The 20,786-nt window shown below is 43.8% G+C and overlaps 1 non-coding gene across 1 annotated transcript; it reads left to right on the forward strand.

The window, feature by feature from the left end:
• Window positions 1-5,119: 5,119 nt before the first annotated feature.
• Trnat-agu (transfer RNA threonine (anticodon AGU)) lies at window positions 5,120-5,191 on the forward strand. The gene has a single exon. It is a non-coding gene; the product is annotated as a tRNA-Thr (tRNA).
• The last annotated feature ends 15,595 nt before the right edge of the window (window positions 5,192-20,786 follow it).

Raw genomic sequence — 20,786 nt, forward strand, 5'->3', positions numbered from 1 at the left:
TTTTGACCTAATGACTCTAAATATTGGCTATATGTGATACTGTAATAACATTTAAAGGTGGCAACTATAGAATATTGAAGATTCTGGAGACGTTAGGGGTGAGAGTAGGGCAGAACACACCTGGAGGACTGTGAGAACTGGAAGCGCTTTGTGCAGATTTTACTGTTCAGTAAATAACGAAAGAAGCAGGACCGTAAAGAAGGCAGTGATTGTGGTGCTGATGAAGACACAGAATATAGAGCAGGCAAGAGAGCACGAAGGAGTCAGAACGGTTAGTCTGTGTAAATGTTTGTAATTAAAAGGACTTTCAACCTCACTATCTCAGAACTACTTTTCTTGTTCTAAACTTCCTGTAATCTCAAAAAGTACTGAATATAGAAACATAAAATGTTCACAATATGCCAAGAATAAAATTCAACACAAGTGAAACTGGAATAATAAAAATAACCTATGGTGTTTAGTTCTGTATATTCATTTACTTACAGAATCCTCCCAGAAAGATTAAGTGTTAGGGAAAAATACCGAAACACGCTTCATAATACCTTTTTGCAATAATTTTTGTTCAGAATGTCTACAAATGTAAATTAATAAATTAGATCATGTCCCCACTTTGTGGCTGCGGCATTGGCGTTGCCAGTCTCGCCACGGCCTCGGTACGGCCCTTCTGCCGTGCCTATACCAATAATTCCAGCAGTATTTCCACCCCAACACTATCCTCATCCTGTTTCAAGGAAGCTTCAACACACGTCCTTTTACTGATCTAGAAATCCGTCCTGATGTCTAACCGTCTCACAGCTATGTCCCACACACTCTCCCCATCTTCGTGCCCATCTTCGTCCCCATCTTCGTACGGCCTTAATTTACACGTTCTGCTTCGCAGCCCAACATGACCGCCCCACTCCTTCCTAGACATCTCAGACGCAGTGACCCATTCACCTGTAGCATCCTGTACCTCACATCTCTCATGCCGACCAGACTACGCCCAGGGACTTCCCAGATGTGTCATCGTCTTCGTCACCGTCATCGTCTTAGTTTTATACTAAAAGCATAGTCTGTATTTTATTGTAATTCTGTAACTTTAATATCTTAAATGTCAAAAACCGTGTATGTATTTTATGTAAACTAAAGGCAGAGGGCGGGGGGGGGGGGGTGAGGGAGGAATTGTAGCATCAGGACTTTTACGCGGAATCTGTGGCGACGAGTGAAAACGTGAGTTGGACCAGGACTCGAACCAGGGAACTTCCGCTTACTAGGCAGTTGTATTACCCACTGGGCTATCGGACACAGTGTTTATCGCAACTGTGCAGGCTATCTCGGAACTCCTCTCGATCGACCCACTTTTCTATCTGGTTCCACTTACCTGCTGTCCCTATCCCTGCACTCCACGCTCGCTACTTTGAGATTCCAGCAGGAGATCCGACGTACTTGTGCGTCCGCGCTGGCGGTGTTGGATTCATTACCCATCGAGATGAGTCGATTACATGAATGGGTGGTTCTGTTTATTTGGACAGGTCCGAAAGAACAGATACCATGCGAAATATTAATATCTGTCACAGCTGCGGATTCCTCATGGTGTCCGAAAGAACACACATAACGCATTCATACACTAGTGGCCATTAAAATTGCTAGACCAAGATGAAATGCAGATGATAGACGGGTATTTATGGCACAGATATATTATACTAGAACTGACATGTGATTACATTTTCACGCAATTTGGGTGCATAGATCCTGAGAAGTCAGTACCCAGAACAACCACCTCTGGCCGTAATAACGGCCTTGATACTCCTGGGCATTGAGTCGAACAGAGCTTGGATGGCGTGTACAGGTACAGCTGCCCACGCAGCTTCAGCACAATACCACAGTTTATCAAGAGTAGTGACTGGCGTATTTTGACGAGCCAGTTGCTCGGCCACCATTGACCAGACGTTTCCAATTTGTAAGAGATCTGGAGAATGTGCTGGCCAGGGCAGTAGTCGATCATTTTCTGTATCCAGAAAGGCCCGTACAGGACCTGCAACACGCGGTCGTGCATTATCCTGCTGAAATGTAGGATTTCGCAGGGACCGAATGACGGGTAGAGCCGAGGGTCGTAACACATCTGAAATGTACGGTCCACTGTTCAAAGTGCCGTTAACGCGAACAAGAGGTGACCGAGAGGTATAACCAATGGCATCCCATACCATCAAGCCGGGTGATACGCCAGTATGGCAATGACGAATACACGCTTCAAATGTGCGTTCACCGCTATGTCGACAAACACGGATGCGACCATAATAATGCTGTAAACAGAACCTGGATTCATCCGAAAAAATGACATTTTGCGATTCGGGCACCCATGTTCGTCGTTGAGTACACCATTGCAGGCGCTCCTGTGTGTGATGCAGCGTCAAGGGTAACCGCAGGCATGGTCTCCGAGATGATAGTCCATGCTGCTGCAAACGTCGTCGAACTGTTCGTGTAGATGGTCGTTGTCTTGCAAAATCTGTTGTCTCAGGGATCGAGACGTGGCTGCACGATCCGTTACAGCCATGCGGATAAAATGCCTGTTATCTCGACTGCGTGTGATTTCCATATTCTGCTAACAGTCATTGGATCTCGACCAACGCGAGCAGCAATGTCGCGATACGATAAACCGCAATCGCGATAGGCTACAATCCGACCTTTATCAAAGTCTGAAACGTGATGGTACGCATTTCTCCTCCTTACTCGAGGCATCACAACAACGTTTCACCAGTCAACGCCGGTCAACTGCTGTTTGCGTATGAGAAATAGGTTGGAAACTTTCCTCATGTCAGCATCCAATTTTAATGGCCAGTAGTGTATAATTGATCCGTCTCGATGGACAATAAATCCACCGCCTTCAGTGCGGATACACAATTACGTCGACCCCTGCTGGAATGCTAGAGTCTACAACTACCTAATGAGAGGGAGATTCCCGGTTCGAATCTCAGTCTGCCACAATTTTTTTCTCGCCGCTGGTGTTTCCGCAGGAGGTCCCGATGCAGCTGGCCCTTTCTTTTCTCCCCTGTCCACTTTCAGTTTACATCATCGATATCGCAGCTGTGGATTGGGCTTAGTGTTTGTTCTTTTGGACATGCCCAATAGAACAGACCCCAGGTATTCATACAATATGTATATATTTTAAACATAATATGGCTGAGGAACAGCAATATGGGTACTGCCAGCGCGCCCCTCCCATATGGGGGAATAAAATGATCAGTAATAAAGGAAAAAAAGAGTACTTTCGAAAACATTTGTTTCGGGCTCTCTTGATAACCGTAAAATAAGTTCATCTTTGCTCGTTCCATCAGAAAGATGCTGAATGCACTTTCAATTCACGTGTACCCATTAAGAACTCGTTGATACTATGATTTGTTCGGTGTTCATATTAAAGAGCGAGTACTTTAATAGTACCTGAAATAACAAATGGAGCTTCACCTGAAGAACACCTTAACATATTATTGAATTTTCTGCAGGATATTAGGGAATAAATATTGCATGAACTTTAATATTCCCCATCAATAAAATATTTCCTACTTCACCACCGCGATTTACATTTCAAACGCTGAATCAAATATAACCTTTCTCGTGAATCTTTAAGTAGCCGTTAATTTTATAGATATAATTTTTTCATCCTCTATCGGAGCTACAATAACTTGATACAAAACACTACCTCAGGCTGCGTGATGAAGATACGGGAAATGATATTGCTAATCCCCTCACGGCGTTATTGTGATGTGGAAGCTGATACCGCTTATCAGTTAACGATTCTTGACATTTATATTCTGCATTGCGGTACGATATTCACTCGGCCAACCAATTATTTCAATCATATCGAATACATCACCATGACAAATAACACCAATACATTTACGACGGACTAAATTGCTGCAGGGGCCTTTAGCAAAACTATAGGAGACACGTCAAATATCCGAGATCACCAATGAGAAATGTAGGATTGATGTTGAACTTATAACTGTCTTCAGAATGGTCTCCATCGACAAATTTCTACAAAATTTTGAAGAGTACTGGGTCAACATCCCTTCTGAAATTAATGAATGTAGTCATTCCTCTTATAGCTATTTAAAACATTTATTGCGATTTCAGGTTGAAAATTTTGTCATTTTCAAGCTTGACGAAAGCAAAAATTGTTACCATACGAAATCCTTTGTGGATATGCATCTTACAAACCACATAACCTCGCATCTTTGTACATCCAACCTCACGCTCTCTGAATCTTCATACCCTTGCTTCATTTTACCGCTGTTGTAATCTAGCCACACTTTGACTGGATTAGTGGTTAGTTTCTGTGTATACTACAGATCAAGTTTTATTTGTATACAAACGGTATTCTGTTTTTGTGCTTTCCACATGGTTTGTTTTGACAGAGAGTATGGAAGTACTGGTATAATCACTTCTTTTGATCTGAACTTAATTTCTTTCTGATTTGCTTAAGTTAAATCAAAAATAAATTTAAAATTAGAACGCCGTTTAAAAATTGGATCAAGGAGTTGCCAGACTCGCAGTGCAGTTGCTACATGAAGTGCTAATCCGAGCAGTGGATAGTGTCGTCTTCACATTTTTTTTTAATTTTTTAGGGTAAATCATTTTTTTAGTGATATAGACAGCAGCGTAGGCCACAGGAAAAGGTAGAAAAACAAATAAAACTACTATTAGTTTTTCAGTAACAGTTTAATAATTTACTATGGTCAAAAGAACCCATGGTTGGAGTCAGTGGCTGTTATGTGAAATAAATTTTTGATGGAGTACAGCACCAAGCAACAAACTGTCTTAGGCTACTTTTTTAAAGGACAGTTACCGGTTTCGAATTTATTCAAGTCGCCGCCAGACGGTTTTCATGTTTTCGTCAAAACGTATGATGCGTTGTTTCCATGCAACTCACCAGTAAAGCAACGCAACATTTCTTTAGACGAAAGCATGAGAGCCGTCTGGCGATGAACTGTATAAAATCGAAACCAGTAACGGTATTTTTTGAATAAGGTAACTTGAAACCAGTTGGTATCTGGTTGCTGTAAACCATCAACAATTTAATCAAATGAGGCTACGTGGTTCCAAAGTAATTTTCAAGTCTCTTGCAGCTGTGCAAAGCGACTGCGCTGGGATGGCGTAGTGGGTAGCATGTCTGCCTAGTGAGCAGGAGACCCGTGTTCGAATCACGGTCTTGGTACAAATTTTCATTCGTTGCTGCAGTCTGCAAATGTTCATCAACGATTTACTTTAATAATTGACGTTTTCAGGATTATTGTGGAGTTATGTTTAGGAAACTGACATAAGCCACATGCCATACTATCTTTATTTGATAGTTGCGGATGCTTTCTATGAACCAATTCCTTATTAAATATTACTGAGGTAATGTCTCAAGTACGCAGGATATATAAAAGTGTAACATATTTGTACAGTAGGTAATATTGGTGAATAAAAGTTCCTGTAATGATACTTCCTGAGCCCAATACCGATTAAGAGCCAATCTATCCTCTCATTCCCATTTGTTACCTAAGAGCACACATTAGAGGCAGTGGTGCATGTGGTTACCACGATTTGTCACCCTTCAGCCCTTCTTTGCAGTGAACCATGCCCTCTTACGGATATACCTGACTCCATTCAGATTGCATCACTTCCATTCGTTACACTCTCTTGTAACGGCTGCATATGTGGATGGATTGAGCACACACTAACGCATTTAAAAGTCCCCACCGTTAGAAATATAACGGCTTTGGAACTGGGAGGCTATGCTACCAGATCACGTCGACCAATCCCTCGCCCATGAAACGATCAGTCGAAAATGGCATGATGCCCAAATCATGCATGATCCACAGTCGTCTTTCTGTATGAGTAACGTTTCCCTAAATCTCTGGTAATTTATGGTGCAGAAATCAGCTGTTAATCTACTAAAGTGTGTGGCCCTGCGGCATGAATGTGTCGCAGACACTTCTCGCCCGTACATTGACACTGAAGCGATCACAGTGACTCACTTCCATAGTTGCTCCAAGATTTGCATCTGTCCACATGTGCTTACTGTGATAATTTGCAATGCAGTCTTCTGTGAATCCTGCCTCTTTTGCAAATAAAATGCAGTCTGTGAACTATGTATCTTCAACGCTTCAAATCTAAACAGCTCTTGACTTCTGTATATACCATTGTAGTGAACTCTACTTCTTGTTTTGACCAATACTACCTCCTGTAGCAATATGTTACATGTTACTTAAACAGCTTGTATAGTCAATACTTTTCCTTTGAGGCGTATTTCTCACACCAAAACATCAAGAAGTCTGAAAATCTTTAGTTTTCCCCTATATGTTTGACGTTTACGTTCAGAGTGTTTCAAGGTGATAGCCAAGAGCTAAAGTGTGATACTAACAATAATTTAAATCAGTATCCAACACAAGTCTGCTTACTGATACAATCGTTGTTACTTCGATCGTGATGTGGTGTTGTTCAGACACGTTTAGATTTGACATTTGTTTACATTAGTTGGATAGTTATGACATACGAAGTAAGTGCTCCGTTTGGACAAGGATACTGTTTTCGTGGTCAGACACATATAATTGTTACGGTTGGCCACGTGAACGAGAATGAACGTACGAAAGAACGGGTAAAAACACGCTTCCTATCGGATTAAAACTGTATGCTGCACCGGAATGCGAATAAAGCAATTCACCGAAAACTATAAAAGTCCATACCAACAACTGTCACAAACATTTCGCTTTGTTTCGCGATAGTAATGACATAATACTATAGAATTTTCCCTCATCGAATCAAGGACTGTTGCACACTTTCAGCACTACCGCACTGTATCGAATATTTTCGCAGGCCTTCATTAATCTTTAGTGAAGTTTCCGTCCATTACAAATGTCTGCCGCATAAATAATTTTAGGCGACCCATAGATTATAGTGCAAATAGTTAGTTTCGTGGGTCGTGAAGACTGTGGAGCTTATCAACCGCTGCCTACTCAACCGTTATGGTGGCTTTCTTGTAATTCATCTCAATGTGACCCAAATGTGCTCTAGCACTATCACGTATTAACCCCATTCTTCCATTGTTTGCAGGCCTAGAGCCATTGTTTAAAGTTTGGAGATCTTTCCGGCTTACGTTTAGACGGCATATCGAAACATAAGAACTTACGCCCCTATTATGTAATCACCTGGTATTCCAAAGCGTTATTCTCCAAGTGTGCTCCTACTTGGCTCGTCTTTTGCCGCTCCTGAACAATTTTATGTACAGGTCCAACAATAAAGATGTCGCTCTCTTGTCTTACTACTTGACTGACTGCTATGGGCGTCGTAATCTTTATCGAAATACTCAGCATTTTGATCATGCAGGAATTTGGAAGCTCCTGATTGAATTAAATTTTCTTTTATCATCCGAATTTTCACTTTGCAGCGGATGGTGCGAGTGTTTTCTTTAGCTTCCTGGGGGGTTGTGTGCTACTGTAAGTCGCTCATGGGTTGTAATTCACAGGTGCCAGTGCTATTACTATTTGGGCTATCTAGCCGTGACTCACGATCGACCCTCACACCTTCAGTTCTTCCAATACCTCTCTCCCAGTGGTCAGAGCTGACAGATATTTTCATTCCTGTCTTGATGGTCTAGCAATCTTGGAAGAGATGATTGTGGAGAAACGAATTGGCCACAGTCTTTGGTCTGAAGATTGCACTCCAGAGTTTCTAAGTGTATTCCTGGTGCACCTAGTACCTATAGGCTACTAGAACCTGAGGAGAAATCGGTTGGAGCAAAAACTGAAGTACGATGACGTATCATGTAAGGTATACCTTTCTATAAAGCAATAGGGTCCCGACTTTTATTGGCCACGCGAAAGGGGTGACCCGAAGTGAATGCAAGCGGAGAAGGCAGACCGCGACAGCAGCTCGGGTCTTGAGCAGTCGGCTGCGGCAGCCGTCACGCCCCGTGGATCGCCTTACGGGAGGACATCCTCCCCACTGCGCAGGCGCAAATCTGCTCTCATTCCGGACCGCTTGTGTATCTTATGCTGGGAACTGATACTGAGGGTCATCCTCTCTGGATGAACACGTATAAATGTCTTAAACGGTTCATGCGTTTACTTGTAATACTTCAAATGGTTCAAATGGCTCTGAGCACTATGGCACTTAACATCTGACGTCATCAGTTCCCTAGAACTTAAAACTACTTAAACCTAACTAACCTAAGGACATCACACACATCCATGCCCGAGGCAGGATTCGAACCTGCGACCGTAGCGGTCGCGCGGTTTCACACTGAAGCGCCTAGAACCTCTCGCCCACACTGGCCGGCTGTAATACTTCTCAAGCAACCGAACACTTACCCTGATAAAAAAATCAAATACCTCTAGAAGACAGCACTCACAGGTAATATACAGTGTAATGTAGTAATGTTGTATAATTAACAAACCGGAGTAATGTAGTACAACGTTCTCATAGTGTATGAACGCATTATCTTGATGTAATTTTACTAACGAAATCTTCGTCTCTGGTTTCCAGCCGTGTCAAGTGTCTGCAGTAGCTGGGCACCAATCATCTCTGTATATCTATAATACATTCATAGTATTATAAGGGTGTTCGGGAATTCCCTTTACAAGCTTCTAGGACTTGTATAGGGGGTCAGTACATAACCTTTTGAACAAAAACCCATAGCACATATATTTGTATTAACACTCAACCATTAGGGGTGCTTACATTATTCCAAAACAAAGAAGATCCCAGCATACCGTACGTACAGAACAGAGCGCGTTACACATCTGATTTGTAACCGCGTTTTCCGGATATCGGTTCCTATTTTTATCACTACTTACTCACTTCCTCACTTCGTGGATGTTTGTAACGGCTGTTTCCGTACACCACGTATAAAGACAAGTCGTTGTTACCAAAAACCTCGAAAACTGCTCGACCGACTTAGTTTACGTTTCCAAATATCTCGAAAAGATTTTGACCATCTGATAGCTCTTGACCTATTTATTTATCGAAAAATTTCGCCACATTGTTTTTACACGCCTATTTAGAGGTTTTCTGTTCCATATAACAATGCTCCCAGCAAATTTAACATTCATTTTAAGCAACTTCACTTCCAAGTCAGAGTTTCGTCTGCAACAACAATAAACAATGCTAAAACTCAGAGAGATGGGTATGAGTATATAGAGCGGGGTGGAGGAAATGAACATAGAGATGGGAGAGAAGGACACAGAGACAGGTGATACACAGAGAGAGGGGGGCGAGGGGGGGGGAGGAGAAAGAAATGGAGAAAGAGAAGTGGTAGGACTCCGCGCGACCGCTACGGTCGCAGGTTCGAATCCTGCCTCGGGCATGGATGTTTTTGATGTCCTTATTTTAGTTAGGTTTAAGTAGTTCTAAGTTGTACGGGACTGATGACCACAGATATTCAGTCCCATAGTGCCTAGAGCCATTTGAACCATTTGAACCTTAACAACTGCGAAGCGTTGCCGGATTTGCTGATAACACTAAGGTGACAAAAGTCTGAGATACCATGTAATATAATGATGGACCTCCTTTTGCGACCGTAGTGCAGCAAGGATTCAACGAGTCATTGGAAATTCCCTGCACAAGTAAAAAGTCATGCTGCCTCTGTAGCCGTCCGTAATTGCGAAAGTGTTGCCGGTGCAGGATTTTGCGCATGTACTGAACTCTCGACTAAGTTCTGTACATTTTCGATGGGATTCATATTGGGTGATTTAGGTGTCCAAATCAGCCTCTCAAACGGTGCAATATGTCATCAACTGTGGCCCAGTGAAACGGCACATTGTCATCGATAAAAATTCCACTTGATGATCATGAATGGTTTGCAAGTGGTCTCAAATAGCCGAACATAGCCATTTCTAGGCAATGATCGGTTTACCTCAACCAGAGAACCCAGTCCATTCCATGTAAACACAGCCTGCACTATTATGGAGCCACCACCAGATTGCACAGTGTCCTGTGTCACACCTGAATCCCACCATCAGCTCTTACCAACTGAAATCTGGACTCATCGGCCCCAGCCACAGATTTCCAATCGTCTAGGATCCAACCGATATGGCCACTAGCGCAAGCGATGTCGTGTTGTTAGCAAAGATACTTGCGTCGGTCGTCTGCCCTATCCCGTTAACGCCAAATTTTGCCGCACTATGTGAACGCATACGTTCGTCGTGCGTCCCACATTGATTTCGGCTGCTAGCGCTGACAACTCTACGTAAACGCCGCTGCTCTCGGTCGTTAAGTGAAGGCCATGGGGAGAGGTAACGCCTTTATATTTGGATTATCGGCACACTCTTGACACGGTGAATCGTGGAATATTGAATTCACTAACGATTTCCGATATGGAATGACCCATACGTCTAGCTCCAACTACCTTTCCGCGTTAAAATTTTGTTAGCACCCGTCGTGCGGCCAAAATCGCGTCAGAAACCTATCCACATGAATCACCTGAGTACAAATGACGGCTCGGCCATTGCACCTGCCCTTTTATATCTTGTGTACGCGATACTACCGCCGTCTATACTACATGCATGTGTCGATCCCATGCCGGCCGTAGTGGCCGAGCGGTTCTAGGCGCTACAGTCTGGAGCTGCGCGACCGCTACGGTCGCAGGTTCGAATCCTGCCTCGGGAATGGATGTGTGTGTTGTCCTTAGGTTAGTTAGGTTTAAGTAGTTCTAAGTTATAGGGGACTGATGACCATAGCAGTTAAGTCCCGTAGTGCTCAGAGCCATTTTTTGTCGATCCCACGACTTGCCATTTCAGCTTATAATTAATACATTAATACCACAGTGTGGTGTTAACAGTTGCACGAAAGGGTCAAACCGTCACAGGAGCAGGTACAGCGGCCTCCTGACTATATTACAGAAGGAGGCTGTCAATACGAAGTGTTGAATGATGCTGTGCAACAGGGGTGTTTTGGCTCGACGAAAACTCCACAGCTCATACGGCACAGACATAAAACGTAGTCACACATATTGCTCCATTGCACTATATTGTTCCTCCTTCCTCCTACCCGATTCGTCTACCATGGCACTCAGAGTTCTTCTTGCTTCGAATCAGGAAATCATTTTGTGGCAGCACTTACAGCGTTTCGAGGAGGTGAATTTGGAGGCGTAACGATTCCTGAATGCTACGTTCTACGACCTAGGTAACCGCCAATAGATCTTCCGTTGGGAAATATGTGCCACATTCAAGGGTCAATACAAATAAGTTAACATAAAGTTTCAGAGGATGGGAGCCTGATTTTTCGTTAGATAATAATTAAAATTTTATATCTATCTCTCATACATTCTTAATCATTCGCTGTAGCGTTCCTCGGCAATGTGAAATGGTACAGTACTGCCGCGTGTTTTTTTTATGCTTGCATTCTCTCTGGCTATTAAGATGCTTTCAGCCAATCACTACGCGAACTGTTAGTGAGGCAGAGCGACTCCAAATAGGGCAATGTGGCAGTGCATATCCCGTTGTGTAACTTGCCCTACAACGGAGAGAAACTACGTGAAAATGTTGGTCAGGTTCAGGGGATAGCAAAAGTTGTTAATTAAATTCGCGGACAGTGCTTCCCAGATTTAAAATGTAAAGAGTTAGAATATGCGTAAGTGCACATTTTCACAGAGTATGCAGAGCCAAGTCTACGACTTTTTCGACATGTGCAGTGCACCTATGTCACTATTCGTCATGGGCGACACCATGAGCTGCGGTGATCGTACCGAGTCTCTCCCTTATATATGAGTCGTACTGCTTGCGCCGTCACTCGTGCTCAGTCGGAGCCAAAGAAAATAAGGCCCTTGTGGCGTACGCCACAGTAGTGTCCTAGTGGTCTAGCGAGTTGCAGCAACCGTCTCTGTTACTATTTGAGGCCACTATAATACTTCGTAGCTCCACGTTTAAATAGACTCACGCGGTTGATAACATATGATAATGTTAAGTACTTTATTGGGTACTTTTTCATTGACATACTGGTATCGAACAGCCAAGCGTTCGTGATGTGTCGGGGAAAGCAACTACTGTAACGTCACAAGATCGTTCTGTAGGCCGTTCTTCCCTTGGGTTCCGAGCTCAATCGAAGCCAATACAAGGGAATGTTTTCGGACCTACATCTGCCGTGACCCCTTTAACCGCGAAATAAATGTACATGTCGTGTGACTAGGGCCTCCCGTCGGGTAGACCGTTCGCCGGGTGCAAGTATTTTGATTTGACGCAACTTCGGCAACTTGCTTGTCGATGGGGATGTAATGGTTCAAATGGCTCTGAGCACTATGGGACTTAACATCTATGGTCATCAGTCCCCTAGAACTTAGAACTACTTAAACCTAACTAACCTAAGGACATCACACACGTCCAAGCCCGATGCAGGATTCGAACCTGCGACCGTAGAGGTCGCGCAGTTCCACACTGAAGCCCCTAGAACCGCTCGGTCACAACGGCCAGCACGTGATGGGGATGAAATGTTGATCATTAGGACAACACAACACCCAACTCCCTGAGTGAAGAAAATCTCTGACCCATCCGGGAATCGAACCCAGTCCCTTTTGATTGACATTCTGTCACTCTGACCACGCAGCTACTGGGGACAGACAACCACGCGATAGCCCTAAGCGCTGTTGTTCTCAGTTTCATGCCGTCGTCTTTGCTATGTTATTAGATATTTTGATCTCTATAGTCCGATTTATTACACTATCCAAGAAACAGGTAGCAATCGCGATGAAAGAAGTGGCGCCGATGGCAAGTTTATGTCTATTTTTCAAAGCAGTTTCACATATGCCGATATCTCTGGATAATGTAGTCGCTGAAATCTTTCATATTCGAGCCTGCATGATTCTAAAAATCCCACGGTTTCCCCAGAGGAATACTTTCTACGCCCATACAGTATTTTGTAACAAGCCCACATTACCTTCCACAGAGCTCCCCAGTGGTGTTGTAGCTGGATTCCTGCAGGTGCTTTGTAAACTTGACATAAAATTACATCCGATGACTGGTGTATCATCATGATGGTTAACAGTTTCTGGGACAGAGTAATGAAAGCTTTAGAGATAAAAATAATTTACAGAATCCTCTATGATGACGATGGACTAATCACCAGTGACATCACTGCCTGTACCACGTATGTACAGAGTTCTAAAACCTTTTGTCAGTTATCACTTAACACTGGCCTGGAAGCAGTTAGTGAAATGAGATTGCATAGGCTTATCCCGACGTAATAATTCTTGCTAGCCTCCTCGAGTTTGCTGCCGCATACTGGAAGCAACATGACTGGGATCGGGCAGCAAATACTAAGCGACTATCTCGTGATGTGTAACCACCTGACGCCCTGGACCCCCGAGAAGACTATAGACAGGGATCAGATATGGCAGCTATAGATGCGAGACAGCAAATAACTTACAGAAATAAAATGAAGCAGTAGCACAACAAGGACAGACACTCGCATGTGCTTTCCCCGTACGTTGTTAACACAGTTTTGTAATAGGGTTTAAAGAGAGATCCACTTTACAGCTATACTTTATTTAGAACACTTTAAGACCAACGACTGTAAGTCCAAGATGGCTTGCCATGAAGGGCAAAAAAACAAGGCATAGAATGCCATAGACCCATCGGTGTGCTAAAATGGTCCGCGCATGACAACCAAAGTGGTCCTACTATGAAATGAAATGTCACTCCAAACCACCACTCCCAACCGTATTGCGGGTCCGCAGGTCGTGGTCGTGCGGTAGCGTTCTCGCTTCCCGCGTCCGGGTTCCCGGGTTCGATTCCCGGCGGGGTCAGGGATTTTCTCTGCCTCGTGATGACTGGGTGTTGTGTGCTGTCCTTAGGTTAGTTAGGTTTAAGTAGTTTTAAGTTTTAGGGGACTAATGACCATAGATGTTAAGTCCCATAGTGCTCAGAGCCATTTGAACCATTTTTGAACCGTATTGCGGCAATAGTAAGGTTGGTATCCCACCGCAGTCCACGGGGTCTACTGACATCTAGCGGACCATCGGGGCTCAGTTCGAAGCAGGACACATCACCGAAAACAGCTCTATTCCAGTCAGTGAGATTCCTGGATGAAGGCAAGCCTGGAGCTCAATAATATTGTGCTCAGTAATACTGTGATCTGGTGACAGTGGTGAGCAGAGGAGACGCGACGATTCATTCTCGTGTTCACAAAACTGGACCTGGACAAATGAGAACTGTGTAAAAAGGGCCCTGTCGTCTCGATACACGGCATCACCATTGGAGAACAAACACTGTACCTCGAAATGGATCTGATCCGTCAAAATGGTCACTTAATGCTAAGCAGTACTGCGGTCTTGCAGAGTAACCATAGGGCCCATAGGAACTCAAATCATCATCGAAGCCCCGTCCCGTTTCGCTCGTGAGACTTAAACTTGGCAGAAGCTGTAAACAGCGACCAAATTACTTTTATCAATTGCTCTAAAGGTGTGGGTTTCTGGTTTCGGCACCACGTTTTCCTGTTGTGGGCATTTGCATAATTGGGGTGTAGGTTTGGAATTTCAGCTCGCCCTTCACTTCTCTGCTTATTGAGCTCCGTCGTGTTGATTTGGTGCTGACAGAGTTCACGAATGCGACCTTCAGTTCTGCAGCGAGTTTCGCAGTTGTCGTCTTCTTATTTTACGTCACAGTCCTGATTCAACCCACACTCTCCTTCGCGTTGTGACTTTTCGAATGATGTTTTTCTACTTTGCCTGTATGCGGAATAAATCTCCGACACGGTGCCTCTCGAAACATCAAGTACTCCGGTTACCTCGCTTTTGCAAGCAACCACCACATCGTGCACGAACAATTTTCCGGCGTTGGAATTCACTTAGCTCCGCAGGAGGAGATTAGAGTTGGTAGTCCCGTCGACAGCGGGGTCATTGGAGACGGAGCAGAAGCTCAGATTACGGAAGGTTGCAGAAAGAAATTGCGCGTGCCCTTTTCAAAGGTTCCATCCAGGCATTTGCCTGGAGCGATACAGGGAAATTACGGAAAAACTACACAATTGGTCATTAAAATTGCTACACCACGAAGATGACGTGTTACAGACGCAATATTTTACCGAAAGGAAGAAGATGCTGCGATATGCAAATGATTAGCTTTTCAGAACATTCACACAAGGTTGGCGCCGGTGGCGACACCTACAACATGCTGACATGAGGAAAGTTTCCAACCGATTTCTCATACACAAACAGCAGTTGACCGGCGTTGCCTGGAGAAACGTTGTTGTGATGCCTCGTGTAAGGAGGAGAAATGAGTAACATCACGTGTCCGACTTTGATAAAGGTCGGATTGCAGCCTATCGCGATTGCGGTTAACCGTATCGTGACATTGCTGCTCGCGTTGGTCGATATCCAATGACTGTTAGCAGAATATGGAATCGGTGGGTTCAGGAGCATAATACGGAACGACGTGCTGGATCCCAACGGCTTCGTATCACTAGCAGTCGATGACAGGCATCTTATCCGCAAGGCTGTAACGAATCGTGCAGCCACGTCTTGATCCCTGAGTCAACAGATGGGAACGTCTGCAAGACAACAACCATCTGCACAAACAGTTCGACAACGTTTACAGCAGCATGGACTATCAGCTCGGAGCCAATGGCTGCGGTTAACCTTGACGCTGCATCACAGACAGTAGCGCCTGCGATGGTGTACTCAACGACGAACCTGGGTGCATGAATGGCAAAACGTCATTATTTCGGATGAATCCAGGTTCTGTTTACAGCATCATGATGGTCGCATCCGTAGTTGGCGACATAGCGGTGAACGCACATTGGAAGGGTGTATTCGTCATCGCCATACTGGAGTATCACCCGGCGTGATGGTATGGGGTGCCATTGGTAACACGTCTCGGTCACCTCTTGTTCGCATTGACGGCACTTTGAACAGTGGACGTTACATTTCAGATGTGTTACGACCCGTGGCTCTACTCTTCATTCGATCCCTGAGAAACCCTACATTTCAGCAGGATAATGCACGACCGCATGTTGCAGGTCCTGTACGGGCCTTCCTGGTACAGAAAATGTTCGAATGCTGCCCTGGCCAGCACATTCTCCAGATCTCTCACCAATTGAAAACGTCTGATCAATGGTGGCAGAGCAACTGGCTCGTCACAATGCGCCAGACAATACTCGTGATAAACTGTGGTATCATGTTGAAGCTGCATGGGCAGCTGTACCTGTACTCGCCATCCAAGCTCTGTTTGACTCAATGCCCAGGCGTATCAAGGCCGTTATTACGGCCAGATGAAAAAATGGTTCAAATGGCCCTGAGCACTATGGGACTTAACTGCTGATGGCATCAGTCCCCTAGAACTTAGAACTACTTAAACCTAACTGACCTAAGGACATCACACACATCCATGCCCGAGGCAGGATTCGAACCTGTGACCGTAGCGGTCCGGCGGTTCCAGACTATAGCGCCTAGAACCGCTCGGCCACTCTGGTCGGCTACGGACAGAGGTGGGTGTTCTGGGTACTGATTTCTCAGGCTCTATGCACCCAAACTGTGTGAAAATGTAATCATATGTCAGTTCTAGTATAATATATTTGTCCAATTAACACCAGTTTATCGTGTGCATTTCTTCTTGGTGTAGGAATTTTAATGTCCAGTAGTGTAAATTTGGATGGGCAGATGAAGATTTGAACCGTCATTCTCACGAATGCGAATCCAGTGTGCTACACACCACGCCACCTCGCTCGGTCATATAGGTACGACATAATACATTCACAACTACACACAACTCCGGTTGACCACGACTGACACTTGCAGCGTAGTGAGGATATTTCAAAGATTCCGTTCGTGGGTAAATACAACAGTGCATCCTGCAGGCTTGCCTAGCTATTGCATTATGTTCAAGCATGCATTTCTAGCGGTGTTCCCATATTTCCATCAACCCTTGTATGTAAGAGGAAGAGAGGTGACGGGAATTTTCTAGCGCCGTACGTTGTGGCCGAGCGGCTCTAGGCGCTTCAGTCTGGAACTGCGAGACCACTACGGTCGCAGGTTCGAATCCTGCTTCGGGCTTGGATGTGTGATGTCCTTAGGTTAGTTAGGTTTAAGTAGTTCTAAGTTCTAGGTGACTGATGACCTCAGATGTTAAACTCCATAGTGCTCAGAGCCATTTGAACCTTCTTGAATTTTCTACCGAAGATACAGACCGCTAATATTGAAATTCAATTAGATCAACGACTTTGACAAAGGATATAGAATTATAGTACGGCGTCAGGAAATGAGTATTTCGGAAATGGCGAGGGTGGTAGGCTGTTCGAGTGATACTATCTTGAGCATCAATGGGAAGTGATTGAAGAACGGCGAAACCATAAGTACACTTCAGGATGCTGAACATGCAGGCGCCGACAAGGATGGGGATGCTTGCCCACTCGGTAAAGGTAGACAGGCGACGATCTGTGGTAGATGTGACGAAAGTGCTGGTGCGGATACAGGTGTTTCGCAACGTACCGTTCAGCGCACATTCTTGAACATGGGGCTGCGTAGCAGAGAACGGCTTCGCAAGGTGATCCAACGACATCTATGACTGTGACGGGCACGGTGCCATCGAGAACAGATTTTGAATAAAAAAAACTTGTCGCCTGGTCGGGTGAGCAACGTCTCACACTGCACTCGGTTTCTATTCATGTGCTGCTCAAGGGCTCCTCCTAACATCTTCGGTGCCATGGATGTAGGCCTAGGGGGCCAGTATTATGTTATGGACGACTTTCACCTGGAATTCCATGGGATCTGTGATAGCAATCGAAAACATCATGTCAGAAGTGGACCAAATGAACATTATGGGGGACCACCTGAATCCCTTCATACTTGATGTCTTCTCCGTTAACGAGGGCATCTGCCAGTGGAGTGACTGCACAAGGCCGGAATGGGGCTACAGTGGTTCAAGGAACATAACAGTGAACTCACGTTATTTCTTTGGCCACAAATCAAATTTGCATGAACTGAACACGATGAAACACATCTGTGACATTATTGGGCAGCAGCTTCGCTATAGGAAACCACTGGCTCGTAATTTAGAGGAACTTCGTCACCTCTGCGTAGACATCTGTTACCATGTTCATCCAAAAACCTTAATGTATGCCAAGCAGAATCATTGCTTTAATGCATCCCAAAGGTGGACCAACATGCTAATAATCTGGCAGTCACATTGTTTGCGCTCATCAGTGTATTCCACATCCTGCAGTTGAAACCCGTAACTGCTCGAATGAAAACTTCAACAAAAATAATGCTAATATTGTCTTCGTGTTCATCTCGTCTTCTGTTATCTCATAGGCAGGTATCATAGGTCTGTGCATTAACTCTTCAAACGTGTGGGTTCCTGAAGATGATCTCTACTTACGTACTCTTAAATTAATATTATTTCTAGGATCTTACCCTTTATTTTTGAAAATGTGACAAAGCATGCGCCTGTTCTCTGCTGACCGCTGCTTACATATTACCGTATACCGGAAGTTAAGATTTTTGTTGCAGCTGTAAGACAGATATAAATAGAGAGGTCTGGGAAGGGACAGCGCATAAGGCGCGACGACAGAAGTATCAGGGAGTAAAAAGCTTACGTTAGTACTACGACAGTAGTGTTTACAGTAAGGACACCATTATGAGTAAATTTTCATATTCTCTTATTTACACCTTATGATATAAGTTCAACTACCAAAGAGCATATCAAAGTAAAATGATTCCTATGCACACAAAGATTATGTGCAGTCTACTGTTAAAATCCTATCGCTCGTAATTACAGTAAGCTAATATGAATCTCTGGCTTGTTACTAAGTATGTAAAAGCTGCAGGCTTTACCTTTTCAGTGAAAAAGTTTCCTATTTACATTACCATAGTTTAATATAGAGTAAATCCTCTTTTCAAATGTTAATGAGTGAACATTATGAAGCCGACCAGTGTGGCCGAGCAGTTCTAGGCGCTTCAATCTGGAACCCCGCGACCGCAACGGTCGCAGGTTCGAATCCTGCCTCGGGCATGGATGTGTGTGATGTCCTTAGGTTAGTTAGGTTTAAGTAGTTCTAAGTTCTAGGAGATGATGTTAAGTTCCATAGTGCTCAAAGCCATTTGAACCGTTTGAACATTACGAAAAGCAAATAATTACTGAATAAATACTTCCTTGGTCACGGAGACACAGCATTACTCTAGCGATGTTATTCCTGCCCTGTCACAGATAGCTCACGTTAATTTCTGATTATTTTCTAACAAGATGCTTTTATAAATGCAATAAAAAAAATTTAACTGCCACCACTTTGCCACTAATAGTTACCAATTTCAGTAACGTATCTCATCAATTTCTAGCATTGGGGTTTTTTATTTAACAATATCCCAAGTAATTTGTTGCACACACACACACACACACACACACACACAGACACACACACACACACACACACACACACACACACACACACACACACACACAGACACACGCACAGGGAAACAATAACATATCTTAGTGGATAAGGATTTTTGAAATATACTTGAGATCTCAGATAACGTCCTGTTGTGTACATATTTTCAACTCATGTGGACGGAGTGACTTTTTATGCAGGGAAGGGAAGTAGAAATATTATCCTGAGTATGATATTTATTACCTCAAATATTTAATCTAAAAAGATCAGCCAATGTGCTGACTAACTCAGAAACTGGAGCAACTCATCTGATATTTGATCGGTCTAGCAAAACCCCTGTTTAACATGTGAACAGGTCAGCGATAAACAGTTTCCGAATTTCGACTTTCGCATCTGGAACTTGTGACGCATGTAAACGCAGTTATTCTGAACTGGAGCCCAAACTGTAGAGAGACAGAGGATGAGCGTTTTTAACTTTTTTAATAATAGTAATATTGTACGTAATGGCCATCTGTGGTTTATCAGGTGGCGAGCTACGATGCCGATGGCGTCTTAACATCCATGGAGAGGGCGCACAACTTGGTTTCGTTCGCTCCATGTCTGCAATTCCAAAATTTCTCCAATCCTCGATTTCTTTACAACACCACCATGCAATTTTACTTATCAAATAACAATAGATGAACAAGGTAACAATTCGGAGTAAGCGATAGGAACAAAATTAGTTATTATTCCATTTCAAGGACATCTGCATCTCAGGTGATGCCACCAGTACTCTGTCAAAGCCGTATACTCAATTGTGGCCTGTCGCAAACCTCATTAGGTAACTAATAATATTGTTGAATCGAGTGATGACGGTAGTGAGCGCATTCAAAAAGATGCTGACGGTGAGGAGACTATGTTTCATTATGACACTGCGTAAACGGAACGTCCCGCACGAATGTGATATATAGGTTGCTTTTGTGATGATTTTACAAAATTTAGGGAATGATGGAAAAGGGTGAATGTATCAATCTGAGGTGAGGGACTCTGGTCCCGAAACGACAGAGTCGAAAGCTATAAGCGAAAACCGTTTTGATACCTCTGACAGTGGACCTCTTCTAGTGCAAGCTCTCTGTTTTCCATATTTTGGGAAGAGGTACCATGGACCACAATAATAAAAAAAATGACCAGTAAACATGGAGTCTAATGTGCATACCTTAAAGATATATCAGAACTTGTTCATCTTTGCTACTGTGAAACACGTCTCTTCCACTGTAAAAGCTCTCAGGAGCAGCTTACTTCATATTGATACTTACCCTTCTCCATCGAGTCTGAAACTTTGCAATATAATTACGGATCACCCTGCATACGAGGTGCATAGGAAGCTATCACACTTGCCCACTAATTCAAGTAGCTGGAGAAAATTAGTGCAATGGTATAGAAATAGAAGGATTTCCTTGTATCACTGTTCAATTCATTAA

The sequence above is a fragment of the Schistocerca cancellata genome, chromosome 3 (genome assembly GCF_023864275.1).
Source record: "Schistocerca cancellata isolate TAMUIC-IGC-003103 chromosome 3, iqSchCanc2.1, whole genome shotgun sequence".
Taxonomy (NCBI): domain Eukaryota; kingdom Metazoa; phylum Arthropoda; class Insecta; order Orthoptera; family Acrididae; genus Schistocerca; species Schistocerca cancellata.